The sequence below is a fragment of the Schistocerca nitens genome, chromosome 1 (genome assembly GCF_023898315.1).
Source record: "Schistocerca nitens isolate TAMUIC-IGC-003100 chromosome 1, iqSchNite1.1, whole genome shotgun sequence".
Taxonomy (NCBI): domain Eukaryota; kingdom Metazoa; phylum Arthropoda; class Insecta; order Orthoptera; family Acrididae; genus Schistocerca; species Schistocerca nitens.
The window spans coordinates 994,947,419-994,972,405 of record NC_064614.1 but is presented as its reverse complement, the minus strand read 5'-3'; the positions used below and the strand labels follow the sequence as shown (position 1 = coordinate 994,972,405).

At 42.9% G+C, this 24,987-nt stretch overlaps 2 protein-coding genes across 5 annotated transcripts in view; one reads left to right on the top strand and one right to left on the bottom strand.

The window, feature by feature from the left end:
• Window positions 1-24,899, bottom strand: part of LOC126195320 (uncharacterized) — a 113,868-nt gene extending 88,969 nt beyond the window's left edge. The window contains exon 1 of the mRNA XM_049933887.1: window positions 24,828-24,899. The gene's annotated coding sequence lies outside the window, so the exon portion shown is untranslated. The remainder of the gene's footprint in view (window positions 1-24,827) is intronic.
• Window positions 1-24,987, top strand: part of LOC126195326 (COMM domain-containing protein 4) — a 537,275-nt gene that overhangs the window by 233,781 nt on the left and 278,507 nt on the right. The window lies entirely within an intron of this gene.

The following is a 24,987-nucleotide window of genomic DNA, read 5'->3' as shown; positions in this document are numbered from 1 at the left end:
GGCAATCCGAGATAACACAAGAGCGTTTTGACATTTGCAACAATCCGACGACTTGGGTTTACTTTCAACGATCATCCTCCATAGAGTCCCAACTTGTCCCCATCCGATTTTCATCTGTTTCCAAAACTTTGATAGTGATGAAGCGTTGCAGCGGAGGTAAGGTTGTTGTTTCGTCAACAAAGTCAAACACTCTACAGCGACAGTATCAACAAACTGGCCTTCCGTTAGGAGAAATGTTTTGGTCACGAAGGTGACTGTATTGAGAAATAAATACACTACTGGCCATTAAAACTGCTACACCACGAAGATGACGTCCTACAGACGCGAAATTTAACCGGCAGGAAGAAGATGCTGTGATATGCAAATTATTAGCTTTTCAGAGCATTCACATAAGGTTGGCGCCGGTGGCGACACCTACAACTTGCTGACATGAGGAAAGTTTCCAACCGATTTCTCATACACAAACATCATTTGACCGGCGTTCCCTGGTGAAACGTTGTTGTGATGCCTCGTGTAAGGAGGAGAAATGCGTACTATCACGTTTCCGACTTTGATAAATGTCGAATTGTAGCCTATAGCGATTGCGGTTTATCGTATCGCGACATTGCTGCTCGCGATAGTCGAGATCCAATGACTGTTATCAGAATATGGAATCGGTCGGTTCAAGAGGGTAATACGGAACGCCGTGCTAGATCCCAACGGCCTCGTATCACTAGCAGTCGAGATGACAGGCATCTTATCCGCATAGCTGTAACGGATCGAGCAGCCACGTCTCGATCCCTGAGTCAACAGATGGGGACCTTTGCAGGACAACAACCATCTGCACGAACATTTCGACAACGTTTGCAGCAGCATGGACTATCAGCTCGGAGACCATGGCTGCGGTTACCCTTGACGCTGCATCACAGACAGGAGCACCTGTGATTGTGTACTCAACGACGAACCTGGCTGCACGAATGGCAAAACGTCATTTTTTCGGATGAATCCAGTCTCTGTTTACAGCATCATGGTGGTCGCATCCGTGTTTGGCGACATCGCGGTGAGCGCACATTGGAAGCATGTATTCGTCATCGCCATACTGGCGTATCACCCGGCGTGATGGTATGGGGTGCCATTGGTTACACTTCTCGGTCACCTCCTGTTCGCACTGACGGCACTTTGAACAGTGGACGTTACATTTCCGAGTGTTACAGCCCGTGGCTCTACCCTTGATTCGATCCTTGCGAAACCCTACATTTCAGCAGGATAATGCACGACCGCATGTTGCAGGTCCTGTACTGGCCTTTCTGGATACAGAAAATGTTCGACTGCTGCCCTGGCCAGCACATTCTCCAGATCTCTCACCAATTGAAAACGTCTGGTCAATGGTGGCCGAGCAACTGGCTCGTCACAATACGCCAGTCACTACTCTTGATGAACTGTGGTATCGTGTTGAAGCTGCATGGGCATCTGTACTTGTACACCCCATCCAAGCTGTGTTTGACTCAATGTCCAGGCGTATCAAGGCCGTTATTACGACCAGAGGTGGTTGTTGTGGGTTGTGATTTCTTAGGATCTATTCACCCAAATTGCGTGAAAATGTAATCACATGTCAGTTCTAGTATAATACAGGGTGATTCAAAAAGAATACCACAACTTTAGGAATTTAAAACTCTGCAACGACAAAAGGCAGAGCTAAGCACTATCTGTCGCCGAATTAAGGGAGCTATAAAGTTTCATTTAGTTGTACATTTGTTCGCTTGAGGCGCTGTTGACTAGGCGTCAGCGTCAGTTGATGCTAAGATGGCGACCGCTCAACAGAAAGCTTTTTGTGTTATTGAGTACGGCAGAAGTGAATCGACGACAGTTGTTCAGCGTGCATTTCGAACGATGTATGGTGTTAAACCTCCTGATAGGTGGTGTATTAAACGTTGGTATAAACAGTTTACAGAGAATGGGTGTTTGTGCAAGGGGAAAAGTTCTGGACGGCCGAGAACGAGTGATGAAAATGTAGCACGCACTCCGCAAGCATTTGTTCGCAGCCCAGGAAAATCGACTCGCAGAGCTAGGAGAGAGCTGCAAATTCCACAATCAACTGTATGGAGAGTTCTACGAAAAAGGTTAGTTATGAAACCTGAACGTCAACTACCCGAGGTGATGGATCGGCCGCCAGGCAGCCCGTGACAGAGCACTTCATCACTGGCCTCCAAGAAGCCCTGATCTTACCCCCTGCGATTTTTTCTTATTGGGGTATGTTAAGGATATGGTGTTTAGGCCACCTCTCCCAGCCACCATTGGTGATTTGAAACGAGAAATAACAGCAGCTATCCAAACTGTTACGCCTGATATGCTACAGAGAGTGTGGAACGAGTTGGAGTATCGGGTTGATATTGCTCGTGTGTCTGGAGGGGGCCATATTGAACATCTCTGAACTTGTTTTTGAGTGAAAAAAAAACCTTTTTAAATACTCTTTGTAATGATGTATAACAGAAGGTTATATTACGTTTCTTTCATTAAATACACATTTTTAAAGTTGTGGTATTCTTTTTGAATCACCCTGTATATTTGTCCAATGAATACCCGTTTATCATCTGCATTTCATCTTGGTGTAGCAATTTTAGTGGCCATTAGTGTATGTAGACATGAGGAATATAGGTGTAGAATATTAATAACGTTTGCTTTGTTTAAAATGCTTTAAGGGTTTTCACGTAAGAAATTCGGAGGCCTTATTTTTACGCACGTCCTCCTACAAATAATTTGTGACGTGTACTGAATTTAGTTTTTGCTGTGTATAGAAATACGAAAGCAGGTGTATTGGTGGCATTGTAATTTTCTAATTACGGACGCGAAGCTGTATGATCTCACCAGGATTTCGCTTTTTCCCATGACATACAATGAGCATTCTATTGTCACTGACTCATCGAAGTGAGGCAGTATACTACCCTATGAGGCTAAGCAAGGAAGGTATTTTGCAAATTCGGTTTTCACTGTATTACCTTTATTTGAGAGCGACATCATTTTCGGAAGAAATTTAATTATAGGCTGCCCTCCTGTTGCAACGCATGAAAAAAGGTGGTGCTGACATTATTAACAAAAAATGGTCTACAGTAATGCAAACACTGGATTGGCACACTTTGGTATAAGCAACAGCTATTTGCTACGAGATAGCCAAATGTGCCTGAGAGGAACAAACATTGCTCGTATCTCGCCCGCATCACTGTTACAAAATAGGCATCCGATTAATGTCCTCAAACCGCCCCGATGATTGTCAGGAATAGCCTGTGCGTGACAGTCGCTAGTTCCTGTTCAAATAACTGACGTCTCGCTATTGGCATTGACGCTTGGGACAAGCCGCAAAGCTATCAGTGTATGTGCAGCATTTGATCTGAAGCGAAGTCGCTTTGTATTGCGCATTCGTTCACTGCTATGTCGCCCGATGGAGCTTGCCACTTATTAAGTAATTTTCTTATGTGAACATTCGTGAATCAGATGAATTTTATCTCGATCCTGTATACGAGTAGCGTAAGAGATTTAGGGAATATTTAAAATATTTTATCTCTCCTTGTTAGCTAGTTGTGTGCGAACGTACTTGCTTTAGTAGCTCCGATATTTTAGGGAGTAACTGATCAAACCTCGATCTAGTCTTTGTAATGTCAATTCACCTATCAATTAAAATTCAATAAAATGAAAATAATTTTAAATTTTAGTTTCTTTTAAACTGAACCATATAGCATTTTATTGTAGCATTATTTTCCTTATTGTTGGTTAAATTTAATTAAATATGTTGTTAAGGTATTGTAGGAAATGGATTTCTGAGCGATAGCTTTCCTGTCTCGTAACTGAGTGTGACTACGCTTGAAATGGAGTTTTTTCATCGCGAATTTGACTATAAAGCCCAAGTGAAAGATGTATTTGTTCTTAAAGTAAATGAGCGACAAGTTCTGGCTCCATTCAGCTTATAAATAATGTAACAGCTTTTCTGGAATAAACTGGTAACTAATTAATAGCAGAGTGTTAAGTGCTATCGAACGAAATAAAAACTGAATGTTTTAAATTGTTCTCTTTTAATTTGATAAGGACTGCTCAAGTGCGTGTAGAGCAAATGGATATCAAAATTATTGCTGAGGGCTTGATACAGACCTGCTACGTAACGTCGTATGGAATGGAAATTTATTTTTGTAGTTTACACGTCAGGTATACAACTTTCTGTCATATATGTCTTTTCCCCCTGCATTTCTCTTTTTACTACCATCGTGTCTTTCCTTAATTCGTCCTCACCAGTTTCGCTGGAGGCAGCGAATCGTAGGCGCGCTACCATTTGGATTACGACCCTGGTGTCGTAAACCGCGTGAGGGCTTATTGAGGAATCCACAGATATGGTAGGAGGTTCCTTCTTGTCAGAATTTCTCTCGAGATATTAACATTTTCCCCAACTGTCGTTTGCGGATGTCGCCTGCTGCCTACCTCCTTCCAACGTGGTCCCAAGAACCATCTTGTCTCATTTCATCAACCTCCATTAAATTTGTCTAGCTGCCGCAAATACGAAATACCGTCTCTGCTTAACCCCAGTTCAGATTTCCTTCCAATCAGTGTTTTATTTGTCTACATCAATAATTTGTACAAGGACAGACTGTGGCTTCATCTTTAAAATGCTTAATAGCTTAAACAGTAGCAACGAAATATGATTGTCTTTAGCGTTACCGAATACTGTTTTAGTTGGTAGCAGAAAACTATACATCATATTAATGTAAATTCCGCTACTGTTGAGTATTTCAATATTCTACAAACGTAGAAGGAAACGTCATGCGTCGTTTATAAGTGCGACGTAAAAATGGTTGAAAGCTCTACGGGGATTACTACTGAGCATGATGTGGTATTACTCATGGAGGTCTATGTAACTTGTAAGCTATTTTAAATAAGTTTTCTTAGGAAACATCTTTTATTAAAAGACTCATATAAAGATTGAATGCTTCTTCTTTTCACAGGTTAGAAGCGTTTCCCCGAAAAGGCTTGTAATATCCGACACAAATAATGAAGACGAGGAGTTCCGTATTTCCTGATTGCTGTTGACATGTTGTTGTTGTGGTCTTCAGTCCTGAGACTGGTTTGATGCAGCTCTCCATGCTACTCTATCCTGTGCAAGCTTCTTCATCTCCCAGTACCTACTGCAACCTACATCCTGCTGAATCTGCTTAGTGTATTGATCTCTTGGTCTCCCTCTACGATTTTTACCCTCCACGCTGCCCTCCAATGCTAAATTTGTGATCCCTTGATGCCTCAAAACATGTCCTACCAACCGATCCCTTCTTCTAGTCAAGTTGTGCCACAAACTTCTCTTCTCCCCAATCCTATTCAATACCTCCTCATTAGTTACGTGATCTACCCACCTTATCTTCAGCATTCTTCTGTAGCACCACATTTCGAAAGCTTCTATTCTCTTCTTGTCCAAACTATTTATCGTCCATGTTTCACTTCCATACATGGCTACACTCCATACAAATACTTTCAGAAACGACTTCCTGACACTTAAATCTATACTCGATGTTAACAAATTTCTCTTCTTCAGAAACGATTTCCTTGCTATTGCCAGTCTACATTTTATATCCTCTCTACTTCGACCATCATCAGTTATTTTACTCCCTAAATAGCAAAACTCCTTTACTACTTTAAGTGTCTCATTTCCTAATTTAATTCCCTCAGCATCACCCGATTTAATTTGACTACATTCCATTATCCTCGTTTTGCTTTTGTTGATGTTCATCTTATATCCTCCTTTCAAGACACTGTCCATTCCGTTCAACTGCTCTTCCAAGTCCTTTGCTGTCTCTGACAGAATTACAATGTCATCGGCGAACCTTAAAGTTTTTATTTCTTCTCCATGGATTTTAATACCTACTCCGAATTTTTCTTTTGTTTCCTTTACTGCTTGCTCAATATACAGATTGAATAACATCGGGGAGAGGCTACAACCCTGTCCCACTCCTTTCCCAACCACTGCTTCCCTTTCATGCCCCTCGACTCTTATAACTGCCATCTGGTTTCTGTACAAATTGTAAATAGCCTTTCGCTCCTTGTATTTGACCCCTGCCACCTTCAGAATTTGAAAGAGAGTATTCCAGTTAACGTTGTCAAAAGCTTTCTCTAAGTCTACAAATGCTAGAAACGTAGGTTTCCCTTTTCTTAATCTTTCTTCTAAGATAAGTCGTAAGGTTAGTATTGCCTCACGTGTTCCAACATTTCTACGGAATCCAAACTGATCTTCCCCGAGCTCGGCTTCTACCAGTTTTTCCATTCGTCTGTAAAGAATTCGCGTTAGTATTTTGCAGCTGTGACTTATTAAACTGATAGTTCGGTAATTTTCACATCTGTCAACACCTGCTTTCTTTGGGATTGGAATTATTATATTCTTCTTGAAGTCTGTGGGTATTTCGCCTGTCTCATACATCTTGCTCACCAGATGGTAGAATTTTGTCATGACTGGCTCTCCCAAGGCCATCAGTAGTTCTAATGGAATGTTGTCTACTCCCGGGGCCTTGTTTCGACTCATGTCTTTCAGTGCTCTGTCAAACTCTTCACGCAGTATCTTATCTCCCATTTCATCTTCATTGCATCTTCGTGCATCTGTTGACATGACATGTACAAATAATTGTGACGGAGCGACCCATAATTCAAGAAACGCGTTTCATTCCTGTTATCATATAAGATTCTTGGAGAACGTGAGTGAAAAGAAAATAAAGTGCATGCTGTACAGCAAACTTTTTGAGAAGTTTTACTTAATAATAAAAATTTACTTTATGGCATCACAGTACCAGAAATAATGTAAATGTGGTTCTATAATATATTCGCGGGTTCTTGTAGAAAGGGACCCTTTTTCTAGGACGAATTCTCATGAAGGGATTCCAACTCGAAACCTTTACTTTTGCTGGCTGGGAAACCTCTTACCGACTGAGCTATCCATCCTCGACTCACGGTCTGCCTTCCACCTTCACGTCTAACAGTACCCCTTCTCTACATTTTATACTTCACAGAATATCTCGTATGTACGCTTGTTAGAACTTAAATAGTGGCAACTATTAACTCACAACCGATACAAAAGAGTTACATGTTTGTACCTGTTACTGTCCTTCAAAGTAGTCACCAGCGTTGTGTAGAACCCGTTGTCGGAGGTGTGGAAGGCGTTGTATACCGTTAGCAGAGCCTGTTCTGTTGAAGGTGCGAATGGAGCGGTCTACTGCCTGTCGAATCTCTGGAACAGTTCTGAAGCGAATGCCACGAAGTGGTTCCTTCATTTTCGGAATCAAATCAAAGTCACAAGGACATTATTCCGGGGAGTATGGTGGATGGTACAGTACTTCCCAGTCCCACCGCCCGAGCAGAGCAGCCACAACTTGCGCTCCATGCGCCCGCGCATTGTCGTGCAAAATGATGGGTGGGTCGCGCAGAAAGTGTCGCCGCTTCTTTCGCAAAGATGGTCGCAGATGATGCTCCAAAAACGAACAGTAATACTGTGCATTGGCGGTCTGCCGTGGAGGAACGTAATGCGTTAGGATAACACCATCACAGTCGTATACGAGAATCACGATAATATTACATCGCCCCATTCGCACCATCAACAGAACAGGCTCTGCTAACGGTATACTACTCCTTCCAGTAGGTGCAAACATGTAACTCTTTTGTATCGGTTGAGAATAAATAGTTGCCACTATTTATGTTCCAACCCTCGTACGTTGCTGAACTCGCACTTCTGGGACAAATAATTTTGCAGAAAATTGGCATAGTCAGAGTCCAGGTAGGCCTCATGTACTGACGACAGGGACCATCAAGCACTGTAGAGGGCGTTTGCAAAAAAACCGCAGGAAATCGGCGGAAAGAGTCATTCGTAGGTTTCAAAGTCCTATCATCAGTACAGCTTATGACTGTGCTTAAGAAGTTAAAAAGAGTGTGGTATAATGTTCTAGCAGCTTCACGTAAGCGACATATTTCTGTAGTCATTACTAATGGGCGCTTGAGGTGGTGTAAAGTGTGACGCCACATGCTAGTGGATGACTGGCAACGATTAATTTCTAGTGATGAATCGCGCTATGCCACTTGTCAACCCGTGTAACGGTATGAGTTCATCTACATCTACATCCACGCGATTACTCTGCTATTCACAATAAAGTGCCTGGCAGAGGGTTCAATGAACCACCTTCGTGCTGTCTCTCTACCGTTCCACCCTCGAACGGCACGCGGGAAAAACGAGCACTTACATTTTTCCGTGCGAGCCCTGATTTCTCTTATTTTATCATGATGATCATTTCTTCCTATGTCGGCGGGTGCCAACAGAATGTTTTCGCAATCGGAGGAGAAAACTGGTAATTGAAATTTCATGAGAAGATCGCGTCGCAACGAAAAACGCCTTTGTTTTAATGATTGCCACTCCAATTCACGTATCATGTCTGTGACACTATCTTCCCTATTTCGCGATAATACAAAACGAGTTGCCCTTCTTTGTACTTTTTCGATGTCATCCGTCAGTCCCACCTGATGCGGATCCCACACCGCACAGCAGTACTCCAGAGTAGGGCGGACAAGCGTAGTGAAAGCAGTCTCTTTGGTAGACCTGTTGCACCTTCTAAGTGTTCTGATAATGAATCGCAGTCTTTGGTTTGCTCTACCCACGATATTATCTATGTGATCGTTCCAATTTAGGTTATTTGTAAGTGTAATCCCTGAGTATTTAGTTGAATTTACAGCCCTCAGATTTGTGTGACTTATCGCGTAATCGAAATTTAGCTGATTTCTTTTACTACTAATGTGAATAACTTCGCAATTTTCTTTATTCAGGGGCGATTGCCACTTTTCGCACCATACAGATATCGTATCTAAATCATTTTGCAAGTCGTTTTGATCATCTGATGAGTTTGGCGAATGCCTGGAAAACCGTACCTCTACCATCATCCTTAGTGCCACAATGATGTACGGAGGAAATATTGTTACGACATGGGGTGTTGCTCGTTGTTAGCTTGTGGTTCCCTTATTTCGCTTAAGAAAACGCAAAATGGGGAAAGGTATGAACACATTTTACAACACTATGTACTGTGTACAGTAGTGGAACAATTCGGGTACAATCACAGACTGTACAAGCACGACAATGCATCGTCCATCAAATCAGCGTTAAGTGAGACGATGGTTCATGGCCAGTAACATTATTGAAGTGGACTGGCCTGCGCAGATCGGGACCTGAACCCAAAGGAACACATGTGCGATGAGTTACAATGTCGACTTCGCTCCAGACTCTAGCGGCCAGCATCACTACTTTCTCTGGTTTCCGCTCGTGAAGACATTCAGACACCTCGCCAGCAGAGTTCAAATAATAAAGGCAAAATCTTCGTACAGCCATATTTAAAGTGGATGAAAGTGGGACACAGCTGGTATAATTTTTATTAAAAATGGAACTCCTCCAGCTGCACTTGAGATTTTATATTTATTTGGCTACTAGTTTCGACGTTGCGTCAACGCCATCTGCAGGCCCGTACACTTTGATCAAATAAATATAAAAGCTCAAGTACAGCTGGAGGAGTTTCATTTTTAATAAAAATAAAGGCGAAAGGTGTCCACATCCCATTTTAATATCAACTAATAGGTGTCAGGATACTCTGCCCAGATAGTGTAAAATGTTTCCGTCTGTGCAACATCACATAGGATTTTATATGGCTAGTGCAAGTCCATTTTTTTCCTACGTTGAATCGATTCTCCAGAGAAAATGGTATATCTATGTTCCTTCAATAAACTTAAGAAAATCGTCTTAAGGTTTTAATGTTCTGTCGACAACGAGGTCTTAAGTGATGAAGCACAAGCTCGGATAGGCACAGAAGTCAGCAGTGTCCCTTGCAAGGGAACCATGGCGGTATGCGCCGTAGGGTAATCATAGAGAACATAATGTACGTAAGAAGTTTAATTCACCGGTGTACGATCAGATCTCAGAATACAGTTGGGACGGAAATCCGGCCGTATACCCGCGAATTAATTTCCTATCATCTACTTCGGGATAAACTTAAATGCCCCAAAATCATGATATCCAGGCGGGAATTTGAACTTTACTCCTTCGAAGTCTTCTCCATGCGCAACATCAAGATCTGCTTCAATTAATGGTTGAATTGCAGAAAAAATATCACTACCGGAGCATCGGTATGATAGCGACTTGGAAACTTCCACAGACGAACGACAGATACCAGCGTTTGATAAATTTCCAGTCGACGGAACTTGTACCACAAAATATTATGTTATTGTATCTTTAAGATGTTTAGAATGTTTAATTGTTCAATCTCGTTGGCACTTGTTGTTGTAGTCTTCAGTCCTGAGACTGGTTTGATGCAGCTCTCCACGCTACTCTATCCTGTGCAAGCTTCTTCATCTCCCAGTACCTACTGAACCTACATCCTTCTGAATCTGCTTAGTGTATTCATCTCTTGGTCTCCCTCTACGATTTTTACCCTCCACGCTGCCCTCCAATACTAAACTGGTGATCCCTTGATGCCTCAGAACATGTCCTACCAACCAATCCCTTCTTCTAGTCAAGTTGTGCCACAAACTCGTCTTCTCCCCAATTCTGTTCAGTATCTCCTCATTAGTTATGTGATCTACCCATCTAATCTTTAGCATTCTTCTGTAGCACCACATTTCTAAAGCTTCTATTCTCTTCTTGTCCAAACTATTTATCGTCCATGTTTCACTTCCATACATGGCTACACTCCATACAAATACTTTCAGAAATGACTTCCTGACACTTAAATCTATACTCGATGTTAACAAATTTCTCTTCTTCAGAAACGCTTTCCTTGCCATTGCCAGTCTACATTTTATATCCTCTCTACTTCGACCATCATCTGTTATTTTGCTCCCAAAATATCAAAACTCCTTTACTACTTTAAGTGTCTCATTTCCTAATCTAATTCCCTCAGCATCACCAGACATAATTCGACTACATGCCATTATCCTCGTTTTGCTTTTGTTGATGTTCATCTTATATCCTCCTTTCAAGACACTGTCCATTCCGTTTAACTGCTCTTCCAAGTCCTTTGCTGTCTCTGACAGAATTACAATGTCATCGGCGAAACTCAAAGTTTTTATTTACTTAACTTACAAGTAACTAAAATTTTATAGCTTTGTAATGTTCTTTTTATTAAATGTTGTTGCTTCGTTAAACGGTTTGGATCCTCTAATATGGTGACTTTGTGCACAAATGAACGAGCTGGACTCGTGGACTCGTGAAGCTGGGACTCAGTTGTGCCATTAATTTGTTTTTCATTAGACTACAGGAGCATACAGCTGCTGTACAAATGTTCAGATCTCACCATTTTTGTGTATACATGTTAAAAAGTGTATTTATTTATTGTCAGCGATTCCCTTATTTGTCACTACTATTGTATGCCCGGAGACAGGAGTCAAATCTCTACCTCTACATTATGGGGCTGCAACGAAAGCTCGCAACTACGCAGGCTGGCTGATCGTCGTTTCCCTAGTTTCTCTAACAAAAGTCACATTAAGCGACTGCTAGAAAAGATCCCGCAGAAAGACATGAACAGAGCAGTTTCCGTGTTTGTGCTCAACTGAGATACGAGAGGAGGCACCCAACATACTGCCAACTCTGTACTATCTAGAATGCCTACTCTGGTAACGTTGTAAGCTGTCTTGATATAACATGAAGGGGAGCAGTGTCTAGTATGGTTCATCTACATCTACATTTATAATCCGCAAGCCACTCAACGGTGTGTGGCGGAGGGCACTTTACGTGCCACTGTCATTACCTCCCTTTCCTGTTCCAGTCGCGTATGGTTCGCGGGAAAAACGACTGCCGGAAAGCCTCCGGGCGCGCTCGAATCTCTCTTATTTTACATTCGTGATCTCCTCGGGAGGTGTAAGTAGGGGGAAGCAATATATTCGATACCTCATCCAGAAACGCACCCTCTCGAAACCTGGACAGCAAGCTACACCGCGATGCAAAGCACCTCTCTTGCAGAGTCTGCCACTTGAGTTTGCTAAACATCTCCGTAACGCTATCACGCTTACCAAATAACCCTGTGACGAAACGCGCCGCTCTTCTTTGGATCTTCTCTATCTCCTCCGTCAACCCGAACTGGTACGGATCTCACACTGATGAGCAATACTCCGGTGTAGGTCGAACGAGTGTTTTGTAAGCCACTTCCTTTGTCGATGGACTACATTTTCTAAGGACTCTCCCAATGAATCTCAACCTGGTACCCGCCTTACCAACAATTAATTTTATATGATCATTCCACTTCAAATCGTTCCGCACGCACACTCCCAGATATTTTACAGAAGTAACTGTTACCAGTGTTTGTTCCGCTATCATATAATCATACAATAAAGGATCCTTCTTTCTATGTATTCGCAGTACATTACATTTGTTTATGTTAAGGGTCAGTTGCCACTCCCTGCACTAAGTGCCTATCCGCTGCAGATCTTCCTGCATTTCGCTGCAATTTTCTAATGCTGCAACTTCTCTGTATACTACAGCATCATCCGCGAAAAGCCGCATGGAACTTCCGACACTATCTACTAGGTCATTTATATACACTCCTGGAAATTGAAATAAGAACACCGTGAATTCATTGTCCCAGGAAGGGGAAACTTTATTGACACATTCCTGGGGTCAGATACATCACATGATCACACTGACAGAACCACAGGCACATAGACACAGGCAACAGAGCATGCACAATGTCGGCACTAGTACAGTGTATATCCACCTTTCACAGCAATGCAGGCTGCTATTCTCCCATGGAGACGATCGTAGAGATGCTGGATGTAGTCCTGTGGAACGGCTTGCCATGCCATTTCCACCTGGCGCCTCAGTTGGACCAGCGTTCGTGCTGGACGTGCAGACCGCGTGAGACGACGCTTCATCCAGTCCCAAACATGCTCAATGGGGGACAGATCCGGAGATCTTGCTGGCCAGTAGTTGACTTACACCTTCTAGAGCACGTTGGGTGGCACGGGATACATGCGGACGTGCATTGTCCTGTTGGAACAGCAAGTTCCCTTGCCGGTCTAGGAATGGTAGAACGATGGGTTCGATGACGGTTTGGATGTACCGCGCACTATTCAGTGTCCCCTCGACGATCACCAGTGGTGTACGGCCAGTGTAGGAGATCGCTCCCCACACCATGATGCCGGGTGTTGGCCCTGTGTGCCTCGGTCGTATGCAGTCCTGATTGTGGCGCTCACCTGCACGGCGCCAAACACGCATACGACCATCATTGGCACCAAGGCAGAAGCGACTCTCATCGCTGAAGACGACACGTCTCCATTCGTCCCTCCATTCACGCCTGTCGCGACACCACTGGAGGCGGGCTGCACGATGTTGGGGCGTGAGCGGAAGACGGCCTAACGGTGTGCGGGACCGTAGCCCAGCTTCATGGAGACGGTTGCGAATGGTCCTCGCCGATACCCCAGGAGCAACAGTGTCCCTAATTTGCTGGGAAGTGGCGGTGCGGTCCCCTACGGCACTGAGTAGGATCCTACGGTCTTGGCGTGCATCCGTGCGTCGCTGCGGTCCGGTCCCAGGTTGACGGGCACGTGCACCTTCCGCCGACCACTGGCGACAACATCGATGTACTGTGGAGACCTCACGCCCCACGTGTTGAGCAATTCGGCGGTACGTCCACCCGGCCTCCCGCATGCCCACTATACGCCCTCGCTCAAAGTCCGTCAACTGCACATACGGTTCACGTCCACGCTGTCGCGGCATGCTACCAGTGTTAAAGACTGCGATGGAGCTCCGTATGCCACGGCAAACTGGCTGACACTGACGGCGGCGGTGCACAAATGCTGCGCAGCTAGCGCCATTCGACGGCCAACACCGCGGTTCCTGGTGTGTCCGCTGTGCCGTGCGTGTGATCATTGCTTGTACAGCCCTCTCGCAGTGTCCGGAGCAAGTATGGTGGGTCTGACATACCGGTGTCAATGTGTTCTTTTTTCCATTTCCAGGAGTGTATATTGTGAAAAGCAATGGTCCCATAACACTCCCCTGCTGCTAGAGAGTGTGTGACATGGCGATGTGTAACGTCAATATGTCGGTTCTTGAGAAACAGCGTGCTGTAATTGAGTTTCGAAATCGAAGAGTTCGTCTACACATGGAACAATCTCTCCTTCAGCATGGCAGTGGCAGACCAGACATGAGGTGTGCGATATCTACAACAATCAGACGCATTGGGTTCACTCTCGTCTATGATACTCCATACAGTCCCGACATGGCACTGTGCCATCTGTTTCCAGAACTTAAGGAACATATACTAAGGTCTTCACTTTGGTAGTGATGAAACTGTGCAAGCAGAGGTGAGGTAGTGGCTCTGTCAACAAAGTCAAACATTCTACAATGACTATATCAACAAACTGGTCTCTTGTTGGGAGAAATATGTTTGTCGCCAGGATACTATGTCAAGAAATAAATATGTAAACATGAAGAATAAGATGTAGAATGTTGATGCGTTTGCTTTATTTAAAAAGCTTTCAGTGTTTCCCATTACTTCGCAGCACGCCCAGGTACATTTTTAATACTGATGATTTATTTCATATTACTGTTTTACAAAAGTGACGAATAACGGATTTTATATAATTTCACGTCATTGATTTTATATCGTCCTGTACGCTGTCGTAAATATTTTGTGCTACCTGATTTTGGCATATGGACCGAAACTGACTTATAATGAAGAAATTTTTACCAGTAAGTCTTGATTGTGAATCATCACTTTTTCAAACAGTTCTCGATGTTTACGCTGGCGACTAAAATTTATCATTACTTTGAATATAGTTATAAAAAAGCTTCAGTCCGCAAAAAATTATTCATTCTTTGTAACTACGATGCAGACAGTATCGTAGCAGAATCGGCGAGTGTGTGGAGTCTCCGCGATGAGGTCCGTAATTGCGGGAAATAACGCTTCACGTGGTCTTTTGAGGCATCTCGGACTGTGCTCTACTCCTTGAGCCAAATCAGGCACTTAACTCGATTGATAACATAGGATTGCAATCAACGCAGCGCGGAAGGGGATTGCTCTGTCAGCAATCAAACGCAAGGCAGCTAATTTGCTTATTGGGAAATTGCAGTCCGTCTCCCGCTGACGGTAGTCACGTATGTTAAACGCGGTGAGTAATTAACCACCCTCTCTATCTTTTATTCCACTTTTCCTTACGTCTGGTGCAGTACTTGCAGTACTTGAAGGCTTCACTCGGTGCTATCGTACATATGGGGAGAACACACGTGGTCTGTTAACACATGTGCCGGAACGCCTACTCGCTTTCAGGGGATTAGCCCAGTCTGTGTTGAAGCAGTAACTGACTTTTGTATTGGGCCTATTCGGCACTGATTGTGAAGGGAGCTACAATTATATGACGCGTTCCTCATCCGAATTTAGACGTACGTAAATATGAATATTAGACACCTGAAAATCAGTTGCAAACAGTATTCTAACATTTATCGAAGATTACAGCGGGTAATAAATAAACTCCGCTTGTGATACGGGGAAAATGCTTCCAGGATTTGAGTCCCAGGCACTTACTGAACAAGTCTTTTATTCTGTAATTTTCAATACAAGAGAGTCTGCAGCTGCAATGTATTTTTCGAATGATTTCGTGATTACTTCAGCTGCCATTCTCTTAATTTCAAAAAAGATTGTACAATATATGCCTTAAGCTAATTTCAAGTATTTTGTGGATGATTTTTTGCTACAACTGCTCGACTGTAGCGTGCTTCCCAAAATAGCATAAAACCTCTCTAATTTATTTTGTGAGCATAATATGAAGTCATAGCAACAAGGACGTATATGCCATAATTTGTCTACTAAAAGATAATCCCTAAAACACTTGAGAATGGCCCAAGGCCGAAATTTTACAATCGTACACGAAATAAAGAGAATGGCAGCTAAAGACATCACGAAATATTTTTTAAAAAAGTCTTACATTGTTTATTCGGCTTCTGTAAGTGTGTGATTGAGCACAGTATACACGATTTATCACAATTAATAGCAGAAACTAACACGGGTAAAGGAAACGATAATACAAATAGATGATTTACGCAAACATGGATCCGCAAATGAGCCATTTATGAGACAACTGTGAATGCTTGTTTAGAAACCAACGCTGACTTTAGTACGAAATAATGTCCTGGTTAATAGAACTGTATTCGCAGTGAAAACTTTTCGATTAATTCCCCTTCTAATTGGACTGACATTTCACTCACGAGCTAAATTCAAAAGAAATTCGACACTACGGGAGTGCTGTACACTTTACTTTTGACGTGACCCCAGACAGAAAATCGTTGGGGTCACATAACCTGTGAGGCCAAAGTGCAGGTCCTGCTCGACCTATCCATCTTCGACGTAGCGCCACGTTATGTCTCACATCCCCAGTAAAATGTGATGCGTGTACTACAGTCCCCAACCACGGGTCGTGCGTCTAATTTGAGAAGTTTTTAGTGGGCACTGAATCGAATTGTTTACATTTAAAATACATTTGTACAAACTGGGACAACATTTCATATTAGGGTAAGTTGGGGCTTGTAACCACACTTCTTCGACCGTGTCGCAAATGATTCGTTTCCGAATCCATATTTACAGGCACTTTTTTTGCTTTTATCGTTTATGCTTTCACCCGTGTCAATTTTTGCTACTAATTATGATATGTCCTTGGTAGATCGACTTCTTATGAAGTAGTTTCAAATTCTGGCGTATCCAAATTTTAAAGTTTAACTCGGTTTTCATATTGCACCCAGCGAGGTGACGTAGTGATTAGTACACTGGACTCCCATTCGGGAGGAGGGGGCGACGATTCAAACCCGCGTCCGACCATCCTGCTTTAGATTTTCCGTCATTTTCCTAAATCGCTTCAGGAAAATGCCGTGATGGTTCCTTTTAAAGGGCACGACCGATTTCCTTACCCATCCTCTCCTAATCCGAGCTTTTGCTCCGTCTCTAATGATCTCTTTGTCGATGGGACGTTAAACACTAATTCCCTCCTCCTCCGTTTTCATACGTAACTCAGTAGGTGTTTCTCCTCAGTTTATTATCAAAACTGAGTTACCGAACTGTCTGTAATGATACCAGTTACCATGGAACTTGAATGCTAACTAAAATTAACTTTACTTTTGAAATTTGACAGAGTAGTATTTGCCATTGCATCTAACAAACTGACGAGATACATTACCTGACTCGCTTTCGGGAGGAGAGGGAATCACAACTGTGTCCGTCCACCCGGATTAAGCTTTTCGTGCTTTTCCGAAAACTACTTGAGGTGATGCTTTCCTACCATCGTCTTTATTTGAACCTTCTATCCGACTCCAAAACCTGACTCAACAGCGGTACATCAGTATGTATTTTTCTTTGTTGCGGGGAGTTTTCTGATCAAGGTACCCTCGTACAAAGCCGTCTTCCGAGTTGTTTTAAGAATAATTTATTTTTTGCTACTTCTTTCAATTTACGTTTAGTGACATAATTCTGTGCCTTCAAACATGCGCAACATGATAGAAATGCGCCATCTGCGTCGCTTCTTAGTCGTAAGAAACAAACACACAATGCTCGGCGTCGAGGTGGTAGTATGCTCGTAGCAGGGTAATGACCTTGCCCTTACAGCAAGTGCACTTCCAAATAGCTGAAGGTACCCAGCCCAACGAAAGTGGAACAGTGAACTCGACGCACCGGCTGATGGCTGCATTTTAACAGGAATATTTCTTATTTACCTCCCGAGACTTTCACACCAGGGACAAGAAACACTGGACTTTTCTGTACGCATACATCATTGAACATGAGACCACTGACGAAATGAACTATCATTCGAGTAGTATTCTGTTAGATCACATGGGAGTTGCAAATACAAACACAGCGCTCAAGGTTGGCGATATAAGATGATCCAGTTGTTTGAAGTCGTACATGTTGCTGTATAGAGCCCAACAATGTTACACGCAAGTGAGTCTACGAATGAATTCAGTTGCATATCAGAGAGAGGAAACTGAATGCGCCTCAGTGAAGACCCCATATTGACGGTATTTAAAGGCACCAAGAAACTCAGTCTTTGTCGGAGCATGTTGGAAATTCCAGTTGATGTGATATCGAGTAAAGAGTGGTCGGCAGAGCGCCATTCTTTACCCTGAATCTGATAACAAAAGTAATCATAATAATTATTAAGATGCATTATATTATATATTGAAATAAAGAAAGGAGAGGGGGAACAAGGTCGGACGGAGATGGATGACGAACGAAACTGGTAGTGTCCTGTACAAATGAACGATCAATCCATTTGTCTTATGTGTCTTTGGGTAACCACAGCAAAACAAAAGCTGGATGGGAGCACGGGAATTTTCCTTGTGTGAAATGAAATGTCTCAAACAATTTTCGTTTTTCGGTATGCAGAAGATTCATTGCAAAAAAAATGGCTCTGACCACTATGGGACTTAACTTCTGAGGTCATCAGTCCCCTATAACTTAGAACTACTAAAATCTAACTAACCTAAGGACATCACATACATCCATGCTCGAGGCAGGATTCGAACCTGCAACCGTAGCGGTCGCGCGGTTCCAGACTGTAGCGCCTAGAACCCCTCGGCCACTCCGGTCGGCAAGATTCATAGCAGGTATCATCTTTAATGTTACTCCATCTGCAAAGAACAATTGTTGCTGACAGACAAGTTAGTTAAACGGTAAATCATCGTACCTATCCTACGAGACTTTCTTCTTATTTAATAATAAAGGCCACAAACAAAAGCTGTTCCATGAGGGAGTAATGAGACGCTGCTTTCCTATTTAAATGTGTATTAATATTTAAGGGACCAAACTGCTGAGGTCATCGGTACCTAGACTTACACAACTTAAAACTAACTTATACTAAGAACAACACACACATCCATGCCCGAAGGTGGACTCGAATCTCCGGCGGGAGGGGCCGCACAATCCGTGACATGGCGCCGAAGACCACGCGGCCATTCCGCGCCATCTGCAGCTTTCCTGTCGTAAGCCGTTAGAGACGGAGCACTGGGTCAAAATAGTCAACATTTAGGGACGAAATAGCCCATATTCTATTCTAATAAACCGTCCTGGTATTCTCCTTTGCAGAAAATCACACACAACCAAAAAGTAGATTATCGGACGGGGATCTGAATCTGGTCGCTCCCACATGAGAGACCAAATGGTTCAAATGGCTCTGAGAACTATGGGACTTAACTGCTAAGGTCATCAGTCCCCTAGAACTTAGAACTACTTAAACCTAACTAACCTAAGGACATCACACACATCCATGCCCGAGGCAGGATTCGAACCTGCGACCGTAGCGGTCGTGCGGTTCCAGACTGTAGCGCCTAGAACCGCTCGGCCACTTCGGCCGGCCATGAGAGACCGATAAGACACCTAGCTGGTGTTGCGAAGACTTGGCGGTAGGTGCTCACCAAGTATGCACAGGTCTTCTCCTGTAGGCGCTTAGAGTTTCTCGACTATTTTCACAATTTCGCTTGCCTTCTCGTATTTCACCGAGCCAGGTGGCGCGATGGTTAACACGCTCGACTCACGTTAAGGAGGACGATGGTTCAAATCCCCGTCTGGCCATCTAGTTTTTAGTCTTTCGTGATTTCCCTAAACCGCTCCAGGCAAAGGCCGAGAAGGTTCTTTTGAAAAGGGCACTGCGGATTTTCTTCCACAACATTTTGTGATTCGACCTTGTGTTCCGACTCTAATGACCTCGTTGTCGGCAGGACGTTCAACTCTCCTTTTTCCTTCCTTTCGTTTCATTGTATTTCGGTGGTACGGAATAAACAAATTACGTTTGATACTGTAATTTTATCAGCCTGTGTCGACGCCATAATATTACCAAACTATAGTAACCTTTGTTACAAGACGATTACTTTCACTTCCTTCATAAATATTGATGTAAACGACGGTAACGAAACAAGAGAAATAATCACGATGTCAACATTTATCTGAGAATAAATTCCGCGAGTTTCGGATTCTCTTAATATTTCATTTCATGATTTATTTTTAATAGGCTGCGGGGATTTATGTGAAGCTACTAAAGATTTGGTTTAAACATAATATTGTATTTTGCTCTTTTTCCTGGCGTTTATCATGTCTAGTACAGATTTCGCTTTATAAGGATTATGTACTATTTAACTTTGTGGCCGGATGCCCTACTTGATGCCACAGTCCTCAAGGTAACCTAAGGGAAGAAAGAAGCGTCCGTCAGTTGTCTGTGAATCATGTAAACTTTGTTCTGTGTATGGTGGAATTTCTCTGAGGCGCAGTGTGGATAACAGCCCAGCATTTGCCTAACTCAGTGCGGGAAACCATCTAAAAATCGCAGTCAGGCTTGCCGGTGTGCCAACCCACGGACGTTAATCCGCCGCACGGATTCTGTCCAGGTCTCACACACTCGCACGTTAGCGTACTACGCAACACGGGCAGGCTTTATTTGAGCGTAATGTGACATTCGCACCTGCACGAGTCAGTGCAGTTTGTAGAACCGTACATCTTTGAGTGTATAGACCTGTAGGTGGCCGTGTTTTCCGTTACGTAGACATGTTATTAAACAGTGTAACGCGTAAACATATCACTATGTACACCGAAATTTGAAATTAAAGTTTGCGAAGACCATGTCGAAATACTTGTGCTTACTATTTCGGGAGAACTTGCCGCTAGAACATCCTTTTACAACCTGCGTATTGCTGCAGCAGACGCCAGGCACAAATGACGATGCTGTATCATCGGTAGAAATAAAAATACGAAGTGGAGGATCGCAACTACGACAAATACAAACGGAAAAATTTCTGTCTGATTTATTAGTTGTTGGCCTATACTTTAAAAGTTTCTAAGATACTGCTGCCTTTGTGTCAGTTTCGTTCTTAGCATCCGATGCCGCTATCTGCCTGCTCACATGGAAATAGTGTCTACACATTTCTCCCAGTCTGTCTTGCCCTTCGCCGGCCTGAGTGGCCGAGCGGTTCTAGGCGCTACAGTCCGGAACCGCGTGACCGCTACGGTCGCAGGTTCGAATCCTGCCTCGGGCATGGATGTGTGTGATGTCCTTAGGTTATTTAAGTTTAAGTAGCTCTAAGTTCTAGGGGACTGATGACCTCAGAAGTTAAGTCCCATAGTGCTCAGAGCCATTTGAACCATTTTTTTGCCTTGCCCTTCCGTACCAACTTCTTTATTCTCGGTCTCATTGTAAATGAAAATGTAAGGATTGCGCAGCACTGATGTACATGAACGGTTTGTATGCTTCTGGCGTAGGATTAGACTACTGTAAACGTACAGAAGAACAAGCGTTAGGGAAGAGCGAGCGAGCAGACCCATAGTGTGTCGCTTTACCAAGTGTACGGAGTCTGCGTGCCCCCGCGTGATAGGCAGACCCGCAGTGCGCTCGACCAGTCAGAAAGAAGAGCCCGTGGCGGGGGAGAAGTCGCTTCACAGGTATGGCATCACTCATCGCTTTGCGCATTGCTGTACTTCAGAAACTTAGAACAGAGGATTGTGCTAATGAGCAATTTGAGCTAAGTGTGAAAGATCACGTTCTTTTTTTGACAGAAGGATAATAGTAACAGAAGTTGTCGCACCACGATGGTAGTGTCTTAAAATATTTAATACAGTGGGTCTCTCAGCGTACATGCCGGTAAACATCAGGCAGGAAATCGAAAAATCCCCAGATATTCAAAAACAAAGCAAAAGAATACTTCTATTGGTTCAAATGGATCTGAGCGCTATGGGACTTAATATCTGAAGTCATCAATCCCCTAGAACTTAGAACTACTTAAACCTAACTAACCTAAGCACATCACACACATCCATTCCCGAGGCAGGATTCGAACCTGCGACCGTATCGGTCGCGCGGTTCCAGACTGAAGCGCCTAGAACCGCTCGGCCACTGCGGCCGGCAGAATACTTCTGTTAACGAATGTAAATTTCGCTTAACCCTGAAGTTCTTATTAAAAAGATCTTGACCGTGCCACTACGTGAGCAGTCGGCAGTGTTCTGCAAAGTTAAATGAATACTTAGTTTGAAGTATGAGATAAAGACACTGGCCGAATGTTCTTAGAGAAGGAGCAGTGACCATTTTTTTCATAATAGTTGTTACTCTCCTAATATCCATATACACGTACCAGTAATCTAGAAGTAATTCTCGCAATTATCAGTGTGAGTGAATTACCAGTACTCATAATTGGTTGTTATTGTACTTTACAGAAGTAGCCTACAGTAGCTTTTCCTGTCTGTTATTATATAACTTGACCTGTTTCTCATCACTAATAGCTCTCCTTCATAATGAGATTTACGCAACAAAATGTGTGAATGAATGAGTTCTGCAAATCATTATGGTATGACGTCAATTCGCAACTATTACTTTTTTCATTTAACCTCGTAATGCTGAGCGGACCTCACTGATCGGAAATGGTCACCACTTATCGAAGCCGCGGCTTCCAAATCAGTAATCAGAGATACTAACCACTATGCCACAGAGGCAGTCTTTAAGTTAGCTTGTAAATCAAGTAATGAAGTATTTGGCAAATCTGAAAGGTGGTGTGGCATAGTTTGCTTCGTTTAAGACTTAATCGTACCTGCCTCCTTGTTCTTGATTGACGTTCTTTACAGTGGAGATCGTGGTTTTTAATTCCACTTCGACCGTTAGTCTGCGTTTTAAATATGCCATTATTGCGTGTAACATTCATAGATACAGAGTATAATATAAAAGATAAGGAAGCAATTACTAAGTGCGTGACTAATGTTGCGAACGATGATGAGAGTGTATCAGTGATGTTGTGACTGTAGAGCATTAAGGATCTTTCAAATAATTTAACCGCAGGTGAGATCGTTAATATCTTCCGTCGCATAGTGGAACGTGCCTTTAGTAGGGATGAAAGGTACCATACGCAACTAAGACTATTCTGACAACAAAATTTAATTAGTTTTCTACATAGCAAAGAAAGTAAAAATTATTGTTTTTCGCAAGCAGCGGCATTACTTTTGGCATAAAAGAGTTACATAATAGCACAAAAACTGTATGTTACTAAAAGTGTCCACACCAGCTTGTAACAGATAAAAATTAAGGAATTGATACATACTGAACTACATTTCCATCGGATTTTCACAGTGGTTTTGCAGTTCTGCTTATAGGGAATCAGAAAATCAAATATAAAAGGTGTCAAGGATTAGGGCGCTCTGTCTGTTGTATGAGATACACTCTCACTCTATAAAAAAATGAATATTTCGTGCTTTCCCCATAAAAGCTTATGAAGTACTTCTGTTGATTCATATTTGTTTGGACTTATTGTTTCTCGTAGTAGAAAAAATTATTTCGGATAATATGCACACCTTTTCGGTACATGAATGATCAATGCATCTAACATATGGTAAAATACAAGGGACAAATCTATAAAGATTGTATATAAGCATTATATACTTCTTCTGTTACTGTAATAAGACTGTCTATAAGGGTGACATGTTTCTTCGATTAGAGTAATAAGACTTTATTTCAAAAGCACAAGTTAGGCTGATATTTCGAAAGCAGAAGTTAGGCTGAAAAAGCGGTAACAAAATAATGAGTGAAGGGATTTACGACTTTTCACTTCTGTGCAGCCCTGTATATTGCCCATCTATTGTATAAACATGAATACAAAAAAAAACAAAATGTCGTTAGATCTTTCTAAAAACTGGAAGTTCAAAACTATAGTACAGAATAAAAGAAGTACACTTCTCAGCATCTGTTTAACGTATCTTCACTACTGGATATTAACTTTAACAGATCTCTTTATATATTATTGACATTTGGCTAATATGCCGTATAGCCAGCACATCTGTAGTGAAAGCTCAGCCATCGATAAGATACAGTCGTCACACATAGTATATTTTTATCATAAGCCTTTACTTTCTGTTTGTATTCTGTATCTAACGTGAAACTTATACAATGTAGATCGTGAATTATATTCTAATCGTATACACAGAGGATGAACAGTACACAATCGATAGCATATAAACTTACCGGTGGAAGATGTGTAGGGAGTACACATATAGCATATAAACAGGCACATAGAAGAAGTGTAGGGAGCGTAAGAGGAGATTGGCCTCAATTTTCTGAACACGCGACAGAAACAAACGAGAGATAAGTTCCAAAAATTAGAAACAAGTTACAAAATTTGGAAAATGACAAATTGTGCTTGGAGAGTAAACGATTGATTGATTACTTATATTGATTGATTACTTTTTACTACACAGGTACGTGAGCGAGCGTTCCACAATGCCCTAACCAATTTCGACCAGCCAGTGGTCATCTTCATACCCTGAAACACGGAAGAGTGTTTTACACCGCTTGCAAAACCTCGACGTTTAACTACTGTTGACTTTAGTATCGTTGACAGCAGATTTTATAGAGTTTGTAATGTTTCTTCGTCTCCTCTTTTTATTTGTAGAGAGACTGAAAATGACGTCTGGCTGGAAAAAAATTGGTTGCGTCATTGTGATATACTCTTGTGGTCGCGTCGCATAAATATTATAAAAAGCAGAAGAAATTAATTTGTAATATGGCGTGTAGAACAGGTGTAGGAAGATCAGACAGGCAGACAACTTCTGAAGAACAGAATGCAGCATGTTTTCAGTTTAATCCTAGAAGTAGAGAGGAACACAGTTTGGAGAGGAAACACAAAGTAATGAGACATTTGGTAGCTACACCTAAGTACGAGTCCAATGGCGATAGCAACGCTACCCGCGGAGCACAGCGGTCGGCTGCCTTTTGTACCCCTGGCAGTATCTTTGCCAGCCGGACAGCCCGCAGCGGACCAGGGGACTACTGCTGTAGCTAGCGGCTACCGGCTGCAGCTGCCGTACCTGTTGGAGTGTCAGTCGCAGAGGCAGCCGCCGTGTGCTGTGCCGTACCGCGCTGCGCCCGCCTGCTGCCGCCGCCGACTGTGGTGGCCGCCGCGGCGCGCCCCGCGCTGTTATAACACGCGTGCCGACTCCTACGTCCCGCGCTCCCATTGGCTGAGAT